Source organism: Neoarius graeffei, chromosome 4, assembly GCF_027579695.1.
Source record: "Neoarius graeffei isolate fNeoGra1 chromosome 4, fNeoGra1.pri, whole genome shotgun sequence".
NCBI lineage: Eukaryota > Metazoa > Chordata > Actinopteri > Siluriformes > Ariidae > Neoarius > Neoarius graeffei.
Window position 1 is genome coordinate 2,645,588 of NC_083572.1, and position 16,774 is coordinate 2,662,361.

At 41.0% G+C, this 16,774-nt stretch overlaps 1 protein-coding gene across 4 annotated transcripts in view; it reads right to left on the minus strand.

Moving 5' to 3' along the window:
• Positions 1-4,848: 4,848 nt before the first annotated feature.
• The window catches only part of LOC132884729 (endonuclease V-like), a 56,742-nt gene continuing 44,816 nt past the window's right edge, over positions 4,849-16,774 (minus strand). For all 4 annotated transcript variants that reach the window (XM_060918623.1, XM_060918624.1, XM_060918620.1 and 1 more), the window contains one exon: positions 4,849-7,501. The gene's annotated coding sequence lies outside the window, so the exon portion shown is untranslated. The remainder of the gene's footprint in view (positions 7,502-16,774) is intronic.

Sequence of the window (16,774 nt, forward strand, 5' to 3'; positions counted from 1 at the left end):
CTAACATTCAGATTAAACGTAGACAATACAGTCATACTTCCACAGTCTGAAGTTATCTCAGATCATTGTCTCATCTCATTCAAACTATGTCTGAGTAATAATATATGCACCTCACCACGCTACTGTATTAAACGTACTTTCACGTCAACTACTGCACAGAGCTTTATAAATGATCTCCCAGAGCTGTCAACTTTGATTGGGTCACTGTCAGCCCCTGCAGAACTCGATCAGGCAACTGAATGCTTAGAGTCAACATTCCGCCATACTTTAGATAATGTAGCTCCTCTAAAAAGGAAAATGGTCAGAGACAAAAAATTAGCACCCTGGTATAATGATGAAACTCGCACATTAAAACAGACCACTCGAAAATTGGAACGTAAATCGTGTCAAACAAAATTGGTAGTGTTCAAATTAGCGTGGAAGGAGAGCTTCCTGAAGTATAGAAAAGCTCTTAATGCTGCAAGATCAACATATCTCTCCTCCTTAATAGAAGATAACAAAAATAATCCTAGATTCCTATTAATACTGTAGCAAAATTAACCAGGAATAAGTCCACTATAGACACATGCACACCTGCAGTATGGAGTAGCAACGACTTCATGAATTTTTTTAATGACAAAATTGAGAATATCCGACAAAAAATTCAAACTACTAATTTAAGGTTAGACAATGAAAGTGACCTTGTAGTTAACAATATAACTGTATCAGATCATCAGTTAGAATGTTTTACTCCCCTAAAAGAAACTGAATTACTTTCATTAATCTCTACATCAAAAGCCTCAACTTGTGTACTAGATCCCTTACCTACACGTCTATTCAAACAGATAATGCCTGGAGTAATTGAACCGCTTCTAAAAATAATAAATTCTTCTCTTATGATTGGCTATGTACCCAAATCCTTTAAACTAGCAGTTATCAAACCCCTGATTAAAAAACCTGACCTTGATCCTGTCAGCTGTCCAATTATCGGCCAATATCAAACCTCCCCTTTATCTCCAAGATCCTTGAAAAAGCTGTGGCACAGCAGTTATGCTCATATTTACATAGGAATAACATCCATGAAATGTATCAGTCAGGATTTAGACCTCATCATAGCACAGAGACAGCACTGGTTAAAGTAGTAAACGACGTACTGTTGGCGTCTGATCAGGGCTGTGTCTCGCTGCTTGTGTTGCTTGACCTTAGTGCAGCATTTGATACCATTGATCATTCCATTCTTCTGGATAGACTAGAAAATGTTGTGGGAGTTAAGGGAACGGCCCTCTCCTGGCTCAGCTCTTATCTAACTGATCGTTATCAGTATGTTGATATAAATGGTGATATTTCTAGACATATTGAGGTAAAGTTTGGTGTTCCACAAGGTTCTGTCTTGGGTCCACTGCTTTTTTCTCTATATATGTTACCTCTGGGCGATATTATTCGTAAACATTGTATTAGTTTCCACTTAATAGAATTGAGGAATGTGTTAAGGACATTAGACACTGGATGCTTAGTAATTTCCTTCTGCTTAACTCTGACAAGACTGAAGTACTTGTACTCGGACCACATACAGCTAGAAGTAAGTTTTCTGATTACACAGTAACTCTGGATGGCCTTTCTGTTTCTTCACATGCAGCAGTAAAAGACCTCGGAGTGATTATTGACCCCAGTCTTTCATTCGAAACTCACATTGATAACATTACCCGGATAGCTTTCTTTCATCTCAGAAATATTGCAAAGATAAGAAATTTATTGTCATTGCATGATGCAGAAAAACTAGCCCATGCTTTCGTTCCCTCCAGGTTGGATTATTGTAATGCCTTACTGTCTGGATGTTCCAATAAGAGCATAAACAAGCTCCAGTTAGTTCAAAATGCAGCAGCAAGAGTCCTTACTAGAACTAGAAAATATGACCCCATCACCCCTGTCTTATCCACACTGCATTGGCTCCCAATCACATTTCGTATTGATTATAAAATACTACTATTGACCTTTAAAGCACTGAATGGTCTCGCACCACAGTACCTGAGTGAACTTCTGCTCCTCTATGACCCGCCACGCCTACTTAGATCAAAAGGTGCAGGCTATCTGCTGGTACCTCGTATAGTGAAGGCTACATCAGGGGGCGGAGCCTTTTCTTACAAAGCCCCACTGTTATGGAACAGCCTTCCAAGTAGTGTTCGGGAATCAGACACAGTCTCAGTGTTCAAGTCTCGGCTGAAAACATATCTGTTTAGTCAAGCCTTGTGTTAATGGTGTTTATGAGGTAAAGGAGTAGATCTGGAGGATCCTCAGACAGAGTGTTTTGGTAAACTGGGATGTATGGATGCTGTCAGTCCCCACTCGCTTGCTCACTCGAGTTTGTTGACGGTGTAGTGGCTGCTGCTTTATGTCCCGGGGCCCCTCATGCCTGTGTTACCTTCTGGCTCTCTCCTTTTAGTTATGCTGTCATAGTTAGTTGCCGGAGTCCCTGCTTGTACTCAGTGCAATATGTATACTGTTCCTACTTATTCAGGTGACATTGGGCATACCTAACAACCTGTGTTTTCTTTCCCTCCCCCCCACCCCAAATCTGTCCCTCTGAGTTACATGGAGTCAACAGGAAATCTTTTGGTGGAGAGGGTGGAGACCTCGACTGGCTATCGTAGCCTGCAGGGAATCGGCCGTCAGACATTCTGTCGCATGTCCCAGACCCGGTGAAATGTAACTGAATTGTCTTGGCCAGGCCTAAGGGTCCCATCTGCATCTCATCATTGCTGAGGAGTGTGCTCCCATCACCCAATCAAGCATCCAGCCAGAGCAGGTCATGATATATTTTTTACCATATTAACATGCCATTGTTGTGTGTTATGCCTGATGTAAAGACTCTCGTCTCTGCGAGCCTACCACACAGATTTAATACTTGTCATTTTTAGGGCATACCTAACAACATGTTTTCTTTCTCTCTCCCCCCCAATCTGTCCCTCTGAGTTACATGTTGATCCTGGGATTGAGATGCTGGCCTCTTCTGCCCCTCGGACCTGCTTGATCCATCCTGGTGCCCTGTGTCTGGTCGGAGTTTTATCGCACCGCTCCTGTGAAGGACGGCCCCATGAGGACAGTTGAGGGTTATACCTGTTAAAGCTGTTAATATTATAGTCAGGCTGTCTGTTGTTGCCCAAATGAGGATGGGTTCCCTTTTGAGTCTGGTTCCTCTCGAGGTTTCTTCCTCATGTCGTCTGAGAGAGTTTTTCCTTGCCACCATCGCCACAGGCTTGCTCATTGGGGATAGATTAGGGATAAAATTAGCTCATGTTTTAAGTCGCTCAAATTCTGTAAAGCTGCTTTGCGACAATGTTTATTGTTAAAAGCGCTATACAAATAAACTTGATTTGATTCAGTTACAGGTTGCCAGGTCTGTATAAGACACCCATAACCTACACACTAAACAATAATTTTAAGCTCAAACATTATCCTGTCTGTCATGACACAGCATGTTTTTTTTTTTAAACCTAGAGGTGGATGATATAACAAAAAAAAAAAAAAAAAAAAAAAAAAAAATATATATATATATATATATCTATATATATATCTCAATATTCTCAAAACACAGTACTGTTTTTGGCACCCTATTGTTTTCTTCACACAAACTTTGTTATAGATTTCTATTTTATGATTTCTACATTATAGAGTAATGAACCTACAGTCTGAGAGAGTTCTAGACAAACACACTGAACTTTACAACAGCTGCGTGCATGTGAAATGGAAATAAATAGACTAAAGCAGGAAAAACTATTTTGGATAAAACTGTTATTGTCCATTACAAGTAAAAAATAACCAATAATCAAACTTAATAATAAACTTACACTGCAAAAAAAATGATCTCTTGTTGAGAGAAAATATCTTTAATATGGGTGAATTTATCTATTATTTCTTATTAGAAGTTTACTAGAACTCAAATATAAGATTATTTAGCTTACTCTGAGACGCTTTTACTAATTTCAAGCCTTAAATTTTCTTATTCTATTGGCAGATAATTTTGCTCATTTTAAGCATTCAATTATAGAAAGAAGCAAAATTATCTGCCAATAGAATAAGAAAATTTAAGGCTTGAAATTAGTAAAAGCGTCTCAAAGTAAGCTAATCTTATATTTGAGTTCTAGTAAACTTCTAATAAGAAATAATAGATAAATTCACCCATATTAAAGATATTTTCTCTCAACAAGAGATCGTTTTTTGCAGTGTAATCAATAACCAAACTTCAACTCAATGTGTGATCTTCATTTTATGTTACAATTCACAACCATTCTATGGTTTTCCAAAAAGTAGTACTCGCAAAAGAGGGGGCAAGTGGAAATTTACCCCCACTTGCTCCTCAGGGCAAGTGGGTTTAAAAAAGTTACACTGCAAAAAAATGGCCTTTCAAAAATAAGAAATAAAAGATTAAAACAAAGCATATTTGCTTGAATCAGGTGAAAAAAATCTGCCAATGGAACTAGTCAAATTTGACTTGGTAAGATTTCTTAAAGTAAGATGAAAAATCTAACCTGTTTTTAGATGAAATAATTCCAAAATAAGATTGGGGAACTTATTATGCGAGATCTGATTAACTCAAAATAATCAAAATAGTTCTTATAACAAGATCGTACTTCTTACATTTAGCCATTCAAGTCATTTTTATTTATTTCATTTTAAGGGTATTTCACTTAAATTCATGACAAAGTCTTAGCATTAAAAACTGAATTTAAGACAAATATACTAATATTAGGATTGTTAAATTCTACAACTAAGCATTGCTAGCTTAAAAGATTCTCCTTTTGTGACCTGTAATTAGTAAAATACTCTAGATATGAGACCAGAGACTATCTTGAATCAAGTTGACGACACGTGTAGCATTGCAACAAGTTTATTTATTTTTTCCCATTTCAACATTCAAACATTAAAACATCTCTTAAGATTCCACTTCCCCAGGACCTCAGGCACCAAAAAAAAAAAAAGTCTATGCATTTTGACTTACAGTGCTTACACAACGCCAAAGCAACAGTGCATTTTGGGGGGCACTGACTATTCATGTGTACGAGGGGTTTACAAGATCAGGCACAAAAAAAAAACAACAACAAAAAAAACCCCACTGAACTTAACTCACAGCATTCCAAAAAGTCCTCACTAAAACGCCTCCACTCACTCAAAGCCTTTTTGAAGGCGCTTGTCTGGTCTAGAGTATATGTTTTGAAATGTATGAATTGTAATGAAAGATTCAAAGATTTCAGTAAAGTTCATTTATTCCCAAAACAAGCATACTTTGGGTTTTTTTCCTGAAACAAGATGAACTGCATTTGACAAATGTCCAAAATGTACTTACTTGTTTTAAATAAAACTTGTTTTATTTTCAAAGGTGCTCCAAATAAGACTTTTTCAAGACATTTTGTCGCTACAAGATTTTCAAGATGGACTGTCTAAAAACTAGCCTCTCGCTAAATGAGGTTTTGCTTGTTGGGCAATTATGTCTTATAATAAAGGTGGCTAGATGTTTTGACTTGAAAATAGACAAATAAACTTCCTAAGATTTTTATTTTTTGCAGTGTAATGTCGAGCCCTGCTTCAGCAACAAATACTTTGAAATTAGTCTTTCCTCGCTTGTCCATCCTCTCCTTGTTTGCGAGTGAGGTGAAGTTCGCGAGACATGTTGTAAAAATCCAAACCGGGCAAACAAACAAACAAACAAACAAACAAACAAAAAAAAGAGTTTGAATCCTGTTTGTGGCTGGAAGTCAAAACAGGGTGGGAGGGGCCTGCTGTCTCTCTCTCTCTCCTGTCGATCGTGTATGTGGAAGACGGTAGACAGCACTTTCCTCTGAGTGTGCTACAGGGCCCAGTGACGCAGTACAAGCAGACAGATGGTTGGCGTCACGTGTTTCAGCTTCCCTTGTAGCTGTTGTATGATTGGTGGAGAGCTGGCTGGTGGGTGGGACCAAGTTTGGCCAAGACCAAAACTATTCTCAATGATTCTTTTCAAAAAGGTTCTCAATTGGAAAAGTTCACAAGTAGAACCTTTAACATCCGAAGAACCCTGAGAGTGTACCAAATGAAACAAGCTTCAAGTCATGACGAAACAAAATCAAAAACCTGGATTGAATTTAAAGGAGGCAAAAATGACATTTCCTTCAGGAGAAGGAAAAAAAAAGTGAGTGTAAGGAAAAGCAGCAGACTAATGGAATCAACCGCGAGGGATCGCTTACGAGCGGATCAGATTACTCCGAGAGAATTAAAGATGAAAAAAAAATCAAAAAGCTGCAAAGAATCATGGGAAAACAGGACAATCAGATATATCTGGAAAAAAAAAATGCACTTGTGATCTGTGGTCCTTTCAGTTCTTGTGTTTTGTTTTTTTTTAATTCAGTGATTTCATCGTTTCCTGTGAAATAAACATTTTACAGACGGACGCAATCAGGATCAGAGCAAAACGATCGGTTCTTATCAAATTATCTGTAATTTCCTGTTATCGTCTCGGATCAAACGAAGGCCTCGGCTTTAAATCCATAGAGAGCCTTCGCTGGTTCCGTAGAGAACCTTATGGCAGTGTTTCCTCTCAGAATCGGCTCCAAAACCCTACAAGGATAAAAACCTTTCATTTTCAGAATGTTCTCTGAATAGTCTACAAAATAAAATGCAGTATAAAATATTCTTCAAATATTCTACAAAATCTTCTCGAAAGAACCCCCCCCAGAACATACTAAATACCAAGACGTTAAATGTTAAGCCCCTGACAGGTTCGAGGTTCTAGCTACAAAGAAAAAATAATGAGGAATAATTTACACTTTGTGCTGAATCCTGACCCGGTTAATACACACACACTGAGATCTGAGGGTTCTTTCATGGGTTTGTTGGATAAGTCGGGGTTCTTAGTTTCCAAAAAAATGGTTCTTTGATGGGTCTTTAATAATTAATGGTCCTTAGTTTCCAAAAACGTTTCATCGAGCTGCAGTGACAGAAATGATGCAGAGGCAACCCGTAATGGGTGTGTCTGTCTGTGTGTGTGTGTGTGTGTGTGTGTGTGTGTCATTGCAGCATACAAAGATTACATAACACACAACCAGGCAGCGAAGATGAGAGAAAAACCCCACACTGAGAGCTGAAATCTGCTTCATTTCACACACACACACACACACACACACACACACACACACACACACACACACACAGCTTTATCCGTCTTTTTACCAAATGAGTCATTTCTAAAGATCTCAGCTGTAATGTTCAATGATTTAAAATGAAAAATTTTTGGTTTGTTTTGTAGACACACTAATTATTGCTCTCTCTCACACACACACACACACACACACACACACACACACACACACACCTTTATCCGTCTTTTTACCAAATGAGTCATTTCTAAAGATCTCAGCTGTAATGTTCAATGATTTAAAATGAAAAATTTTTGGTTTGTTTTGTAGACACACTAATTATTGCTCTCTCTCTCTCTCTCTCTCTCACACACACACACACACATCTTCAAGGCTCTTCTTTCATCCTTCAGCACCTGTAAAGAGAGAAGCAGGGAGATGTAATGAAAGGTGAACAGCGTTAATGATCTTTATCTACAGTGTAAGCGTTGCATTAAACACTCGCTCGGATCAGAACATCACTCAGATGAGACGTGTTAATGAAGTGTGAGACACGTGTGCGTCTGTAGTTTAGCACTGACGTTACGAGGCTAATGTGGCTAACAGACGCAGTATAACGAATTCAGATACAGTAGATTCAGAGCTGCAGGTGCTTTGAAGGTGAAGAGGAAGAGTGTGTACAGGGTGTAAAGCGTGTGCAGTGTATAAATTGTGTAAATTGAATGAAAGGAATAAAGTGTTTACAATGTATACAGCACAGAAATGCAGTGTGTAAAGTCTCAAATGTGTAGTGTTTAGTGTACACAGTGTGTAGTGCAGTCACGTGACCCATCCGTGTTTACTCCGCCGTATTGGACGGCTTCAGGATTGTTTAGCTTGTGCGAGCGTAATGGATCCAGGGAGTAATCCCCAAGAAAATTCGGAAAATACCCCATCTACATCGCGCGATAACTTGTCTAAGTTTGTTCAGCATCTTGAAGGTGACGTGAGGCAGCGTTACGTGGAAAAGTGTTCCAGGTTGAGGATTGCAGATTCGTACAACTTGCCGCAATCCTTGTTCAGGGAAATTCGGAGCTGCGGTGCCGGCGATTTGCCCGATCTGGCCTACCACGACATTTACAATTTTCTCGTTAATCGTGAATCGTGTTACACTGGCAAAGCCCTCAAAGCTTACAAGAGCCTGGAAGCTTATAAATATTTTGTTGTGGGATGGATATCTCAACTATACCTCTGGAAGGTTCCGAAGAAGAATGTCTACTTGATAACCTCACGGGTAAGTGGCATTAAGATGTTTATCATAAAGCGACTATGCAGGACGTTTTATCGTAAGAATGTTCGAAATCTAAACTCAGTTCCAGATAATGACAGGGTTGTAAATATGTATGTTTTTGTCTGAAAAACAGTAAATCAGGAAGCTGCTCACGTTTGCGTGGAAGCTGCGCAAATGTGCGTAGCTTTCTGATTTACTGTTTTCTTCTCATACTTCCTGTTTCATGGACTGTAACGGCATTTGCTCATTTAGTAATTTTAATACAGAATTTACTTTGATGAAATTATTCAGACACTCCAACACCCCCCCAAAAAAAAAAATCGGATCTGCACGATTCAGCCGTGAAAAAGGCGGCATCCGCCAAAAGGCGTGTCGTTTGCATCCCTGATTAAGAACATTAATATTACACGTCCATGTGAAAACCAGTTATATTTCTCTGATCACAGCTTGGTGATAGGTGGTGCAGTAGACTACAATTATACAGCAAGTTCTAACTAATATTTTGAAAAGACCCCAATGGTCCAATAAAGTGTGCAGTGACTAAAAACAGCGTCTCTCCTCGTCTGCGGGGAATCTATAAAATGACACGCCCTCCTTTTGGCCCTGTCTATTGGTACAACCAAATGCTGAACAAGATATAACCATTCTCGAAAGATCTACTCCCACACACTTGATAATTAGAACGGGTTCGTCTAAGTTCTATGCGCGGCCATGCCGTCCAAGATGGCAGATAAACAAATATCACGTGACCTCGTGACGTCACGTACACGCTCTCTATAATTGGACGGTGTGTAAAGTTGTTAGTGTATAAAGTATGTAAGTTTAATTTATTTACCGAGCACTTTTCTCAGACAAAACTCAAACTGCTTCACAAGAGCCATTATAAAACAAAAATACACCAAACTAAAAATACACAATAAATACGTCAAACGCAGGCTGAGTGCGTCCAGCTGATCCAAACGGCCGTGTGAACAGATACGAGTTTAACTGCCTGAGTTTAAAGGAACCCACAGAATCAGCAGCGTGTAGGCAGAACACTTCACAGTGTAGGTGCTACAGCTTCAAAAGGTCGATCACGGCGGGTGTTCAGGCGGGTCGGGGGGGCAGACGGTAAGGTTGCGCCTGTCTGACCCGAGTGAGTGAGCTGATGAGTGAGAGGGTGAGAGAGATCAGCCACGAACGCAGGAGCCTGACTGCGCAATGCTCTGGAAGTCACAATGGGAATAAACAGTCCTAAACGCAGTGAGACAGCGAAGAGGGGCTGAGTAAAGGGGTCATGTGACTCCGTCTATCTGACCTCGCATGTTAACTTACAGCAGCAGCATTCTGACCTTCCTGTAGAGCATCGAGAGTAAACGTACTAAACAAAAACAGTGCATTACAATAAATCAACAGGAGAGGAGGTAAAGGCAGTGGCGGCTCCTGAATTTTTTTTCAGGGGGGGCAATTTTCCCCCCGTTATGTCTACACGGACCATAAATGTCCACAGGACTGAAGTAAATTGACCTGGGTAGCAAGTCAACTGTTCTACAGAATGTTCTGTAAATAGATTTTGTACTTCAAACTCCATGACCAGCAAGACAGACTGTGCAACTTAAGGACAAACAGGAAAGTGCACTTACTGTAACAAAACAGTGTAAATAGTTGGCTAACATAACAATAGCAGTTGAATAAATAGATGAGTGGATCTTTAGATCTTGCAATTACTGGTATTTACCAAGGATATTACCAAAGTGCTAACTCTCAGAGCAAAGTGTGGCAAATATAAAAATGCACATTGAAAACATTAAAAGTGAACGGATTCTGTGACGTGTGTGTGAGAGAGTGGGGGGGGGAGGATTGAAGAGTGGTAGGCTATTACATTGTCTTTGCCTCGTAGAGCTAACTCAAACACTCCACAACATTTCACGCGTTGGGTGAGCCGGTTTAATATGTGCCTGTTCTTGCTCACCTCATCGTTGTGGCGGTGAACTGCTAGCCTGTAGCCCTCATCCGGTTGTGTAGCGATGTTCACTCTCCCAAAAGCCGAAAATTTCCGGCAGCTGCCCATGTGAATCTTTGATGACTCATGTTTTTTTATTTTCTCCAACAAATGACGCATGTCCGAAACTCCAGTGACCGTCCAAGCAGTGTTGTCCGTGGAGCCCCTCCAGGGTGGGAAAGTAAGCAGGGGGAGCAGAAAACCGCTGAGGCGTCCTCGCAGCCAGCTCACCAGGATTTGCGCTGGGACCATGTTGAAGTAAAACCTCGAGTATATGATTCCCCCCCTTGTCGAAATTTATGTTTAGATTTGGTCGAGGGGGTCCAGCTTGTTTTGTTGCCAATTTAGCTCGATTTGATCGCTGACTAAATGGAACTTCTTTTAAGGACCGCACTGAATTGCTTTCCGCATCCATCTCACCTCAGAAACTGAGCGGATCGAACGCAACTTTGCCGCGCTTCGCAGTGACGTAAGCACGTTAGGGCACGCCCCCCCGGAACCCATAGAGACTGCATTGAAGTGTCAGTCAGGAGAAAAAAATATATTAACATGGGACTCTATCAGTGAACTCTTGGGCGATTTTCAGCGTGACTGAAATCGCCCCAAAAGGGGCGGTACTCTAGAAGCAAGACCACCCTGATTGGACAATGATACCCAGAGACAGATTAAAACGGCCTCAAGCAGCGCTGGTGAAAGTTTGTTTTAAAAAAAGAAAAAAAACTTTTTTTTTTTCGTTTTGGCAGTGCGTCGCCCAGTCGCCCTTATGCACCAGCCGCCCTTGGGTAAAGGTGTGTCTAAGCATCTCTAATGCCGCATTTCCAATCACAGAGCATGGCTTATACAGTGTGTACAAGTGTGTAAAGTTTCTAGTGTGTGTGAGGTATTGTAAAATTTGTAAACAGCGTGTAATGTGTAAAGTTTGTACAGTGTGAAAATTATGTACCTTTTGTATAGCGTGTAAAGTTTCTACTGTGTGTAAAGTAGGCAAAGTGAGTACAGTGGTGGGTAAGGTATGTAAAGTGTGTAACATACAGTGTGTAAAGTATGTAAACTTTGTACAGTGTGTAAGCTATATAAAGTCTGTAGTGTGTAAAGTTTGTACAGTGTGGAAGGTATGTACATTTTGTATAGTGTGTAAATTGTGTAAAGTCTGTACAATGTGTAGTGTGCGCAGTGTTTTTAAAGTGTGACTTCCTGTTAAACTATAATGAATTTCCTGGTGACACAATGATACTTTGTGACTCTATGGGACACAGTTATAAAAGCGAGTTATTTATAATCACGCTATCCGTTATCACCCAGATGAGGATGGGGTTCCTTTTTGAGTCTGGTTCCTCTTGAGGTTTCGTCCTCATGCCATCTGAGGAAGTTTTTCCTCACCACCGTCACCTCAGGCTTCATCATCAGGGATAAAATTAGTTTATATGTTTAAAGTCTTAATTTTTCTGTAAAGCTGCTTTGCAACAAGGTCTGACGTTAAACGTGTGATACAAATAAACTGACGTGACTTAAACTGAAGTGTGTAAAGTTTGTACAGTGTTTAAGGTGTGTAAAGTTTCTACAGTGTGTAAAGTTTCTACAGGAAATGGATGCTAAGGATCTGCTAAAAGCTGAAACCAAATCTGTCTCCAGCTTCAACATTTACTGTAATGGCTTTCAAACTTTCCTCTCTCTCTCTCTCTGATGCTCAAAAATGGTTTATTGCGGTTTTAGAAAATTAATCAGCACCTTCTCTTTTGACCAATCAGGATCCAGAATTTGAGAGGAGATAAACTGAAGGAGCTTTTCCTCTTCACTCAGAAAGTGCTAACTCAGCCTCCCTGAAGCCATTTCATCACTGCATTCACACACTCAGCCTCCAGTATGATATAATGGTGATGTATCGCTCCATTAAATAATTTCTTATCATTTCTCTTCTCTTATTTTCTTCTGCTTCATTGCTCCTCATCTTGCCCTTCTTTCGCTTTTCTTCCTGTTTACTTTCTTTTATTTTTGTTCTTCTCTTTTATTATACGTCTTCATTCTGTCTCGTTTCTTACCTTTTTATTCTCACCTACTCATCTCTCTTCTCCTGTTATCAGTTCTTATTACAGTGTCCCAGAACCTTCCTGGCCATCGGCTTCCCTACTCTGTAAATATCGACCCGTATCAGCAGAACGCGACGTGTAAATGCACGGTTCATGGGTGGGGTTTAGCGGCTGTACGTTTTCCTATAATGTGTACGAAATCCCAACATCATCCTCTTCTTGCGTTATAATCCTCCAGCGGTGGTTTTGAGCACATCCAGTTTCACACTCGCAGACGACATGAAGGTCACAGCTGTAAATCCAGACAGCACACGGTATAACGACAAACGGCTCACTCAGCTCGTCTGACTGGCAGTGTAACTGCATCTCAGGCAGCTCACCGTGTGTGTGTGTGTGTGTGTGTGGAGATAACAAGAGATCAGGGATTCATTTCACTGGGAAGCCGTTAAAATAATGTTCTCCAATAAGATTGTCCATTTTTTTTATTTTCATATCATGCAAGTGTGTTTGGAGAGTTAACTGTCTCTTTATGGATCCATGAGGCTCTGATCTAATATTAAAGTTTCACACTAAAGAGCGCACACACACACACTGGAGAACATCCTTCTGCATCCTGTAAAAACACTACTGTAATCTTCATGCTGTTTATGTGTCTGTCAGATAAGGTGTGTGAAATTCTCTGAACATGATGCTTTACGATGATGGTCTCAGGGAAGGAAGACGGATGCAAATGTGGATTACAGAAATTTAATGAACGCAGTGCAAACTAGGGCTGGGCGATTTTACGATTACGATGTTATTCACGAAATAAAATCTCTACGATTAGAAATTAGACACGTACGATATGCCTACGCCTTCAATAAAATTACTTCATCCGAAGTTTTGACAGACACGCGAATAGCCAATCATAACTAAACAGTACCGCACGTAACCAATCAGTTGGAAGAGAGCCACGTCAAGTTAGGTTGCGTGCACACACAAACACGTGTAGCAGCAACGCACAGCATGGCTGTGGTGAAGTTTGCAGGAGCGCGGCATTTCTCCAACAAAGCGTGAAACAAAGCGATTATAAAAATGAGCGAGAAGCCGACTGACCGGAGTTCTGAACAGGAAAGTCAGAGCACTGCCCTGGAGGACATCGTTGAAAAGAAGGGCCAGAGATCTTCGGTTGTGTGGAGGTATTTTGGATATTTAAAATCGGACATACAACAAAGTGTTACACAAAACCTTAAAAACACTGACGTACAGGATTGTACTTTTTTCTCCTTGCAGCATAAGGTTTACACGTCAATATGTCTTTTATGTTTATTTGAAAGCTGCTAGAATTTGCACAAATGATTAACAATGGTATATAGTTTTTATTTTTCAGTTTATTCATTTGAACAAAAAGAACAAAAGAATGTGCATCCAGTTTGTTTTGGTTCTGTGAAACTTGAAGGCTTGTTAAGCTATTTTTGTTAATTAGGAAGGAACTACTAATTTGTAATGTTCATATTTTGAGCAGAAAATTAAAGAAAAAACAAAAATGGTGATTTGATTTATATCGTGATATATATCGTTATCGAAAATTTTGAAAAAAATATATCGTGATATAATTTTTTCTCATATCGCCCAGCCCTAGTGCAAACAAATCCTAAACATGAACAAGAATTCTGATCAAAAGCAAGAAAGGGTCAGGCAATCTGGGACAGGACCTCGGGCCAAATACAGAAGGAGAACAAGATCAAAAAGAAGAACATGAATACATGAAACAAACTGGTGTGTTAAACAAATACCTTGCAAGTCTGGTGACTGTGAACGTGACAGATGCTGCGTTCAAAATAAAAGGTTGCTGGCTTCTTGCCTCACTGCTGTGACAGACAGGCGTCTCATAAGGCAAGACTTTTGACCCAAGGAAGACCGGTGGTTTGACATGCCCCTTTTCCACCAAAGCAGTTCCAGGGCTGGTTCGGGGCCAGTGCTTAGTTTGGAACCGGGTTTTCTGTTTCCACTGACAAAGAACTGGCTCTGGGGCCAGAAAAACCGGTTCCAGGCTAGCACCAACTCTCTGCTGGGCCAGAGGAAAGAACCGCTTACGTCAGCGGGGGGGCGGAGTTGTTAAGACCAACAACAATAACAAGACCGCGAAAGATCGCCATTTTTAAGCGACGAGAAGCAGCAGCTGTACAAACATGAAGTCATCCATTATTATTATTATTGTTGTTGCTGCTGCTTCTTCCGTGTTGTTTTTGCTTCGATATTCACGCCAAGGTTTATGCAAACGTAGCGACGTAACTGACGTATACAGCGACGTAATGACGTATACAGCGACGTAACTGACGTATACAACGATGTAATGATGTGGCTTCCCTTAGCACCGCGAGCTATGGAAAAGCAAACTGGTTCTCAGCTGGCTCGCAAGTTGAATGAGTTGTGAACCAGAACCAGCCCCGAACCAGCCCTGGAACTGATTTGGTGGAAAAGGGGTAACAGAGGAGTAAAAGAAGCCGTCTTCATCAACCTGGAACGACCATCACTTGACAGAGGAGGTGGTCTGAGACAAAACTTATCAGCCACCTACAATGCAGTCCTTGGCACGCTTCCCAGAAAACTGAATACACATCCACACCAAGACTCGGCTGACTTCAACGACCCGCAGATCACCCTAACGACCCTCTAGGCTGCTAACACCGTTCACACTTGGCCTCCAGTGACCCCAACACCTACAGGACAGCTGAGAGGGTCAACAACCCATGTGACCTCAACGACTCTCCTTAGGGTTGCTTTTGGTCCACTAGAGGATAAACACCTGGAACTCCGCACTCGTCAGACAGAACTAAAGAAGCGAAATGTAACATTTACATTAAATGCAAACAGGAGTTTCACGAGTCAGCTGTTCTGTTAGTCCTGAAGTAAAAACCGTTAAACTTTCAACAGAACGGTTTTATGATCGGAAAAGCTCCTGAGCGTACAGCTATCCAACCTGCTCAATCCATGAAAAAGTCCAAAGGTTCCACAGCCAGATGTTCAGCCAAGTTGTTGGTGAGGGCTGATTTGCTGTAGGAGGATTTATAAAATCTCTTTCCATCATCAAGTTCAGCACAAAGATGCCCAATTCTTACTCCTACGGCCTGCATTGCTTTTTCCCCCCTCAGGATGTAAAATAAGTTTCTTTCACTGCATCACCTCCATTTGAGGAAACAGTGGGAACTTTCAGTCGACAGATTCTGATTAGTTACCTTTCTTGGAGGTCATCCAGCTGTAAATCACAGGTTTATATTACGCTGCTCGTTGTAATACCATATATTATCGTTTCTATAGCGATGGCTCGTTCGGACAGCACGGATGGTCTTGTACTTGACGGCCTTGATGCTCCACATAACATTGATTTATTCACGTTGATGGAAGGAGTCTCCGGTGTCAGAGGTGGAGCTGTAATTTTATTTTTTCCGACGTCTTCAGGACAGACGAGTTTACGCTTCTTGGTAACACGACAAGCTGCGTTTCAGCAATAGAGAGAAATAAAGCGAGGCCGGTAAGGGAACGAGTGTTTACAGCTGCTATAACGTATGTGAGAACAGGAAATAACTTGTTTGGCGATCATTATCCGTAACTATAAAAAGGATAAAGAGTTATTAAAAATTGCTGGCAGGTTTGTTGCTGGAATGTAAAAGAATCAAACGCTTCATCAATCAGTACACAGTGCAGTGTTAAGCTGGGCAGACACTGTGCGATTTTTTCAGTCGCGGTATTCAGCTGCTGCTCACACTGTACGAGTGAATCGCGGGGTCAACAGCACGCAGCTTACGATTCCTGTTCTCACACTATACGATCCGATGCTCAGGATTTCAAACAGGTTTGATTTTCATCCGATCGATCGGGAGGAGGTCGTGAGGTGTTAATCACTTGTCGTTACCCCATGTATACTACACGATCCGAGACGCACGACTGAGCCAAAACTCGGCCCGATCTCCAAAATAGTCGCACGAGTGAAAATCGTGTCAAAATCGGGCCAAAAATCGCACAGTGTCTGCCCAGCATTAGGAATGGAGTAAGAGCAGCACAGCTAATGACCTAAACGCTGAACGCTCGCTGCTGCTGGAGAGATTTGTAGATGGCGGAGCTACACATAACGATAACGATGCCATTAGTGAGGAGGTTCTTATCTACGGTATGGATGTTCGCCAAACGACCACAAAACCACATGTGGAGAGAAAACAAGGTCGTCTGAGATGACTGCGAACACGACAGAATAGAGTTGGAAGATGATCTCCAAACACACACACACACACACACACACACTGACAGCTGGCTGACTCCACACACTCTGTATACCTGTACACCACACAGAGGAACCAAATCCGGATAAAACACGCACGTGACCCGAACGCACATGCCAAATCGAGATATCATTTCTTATCCGCATCACAAC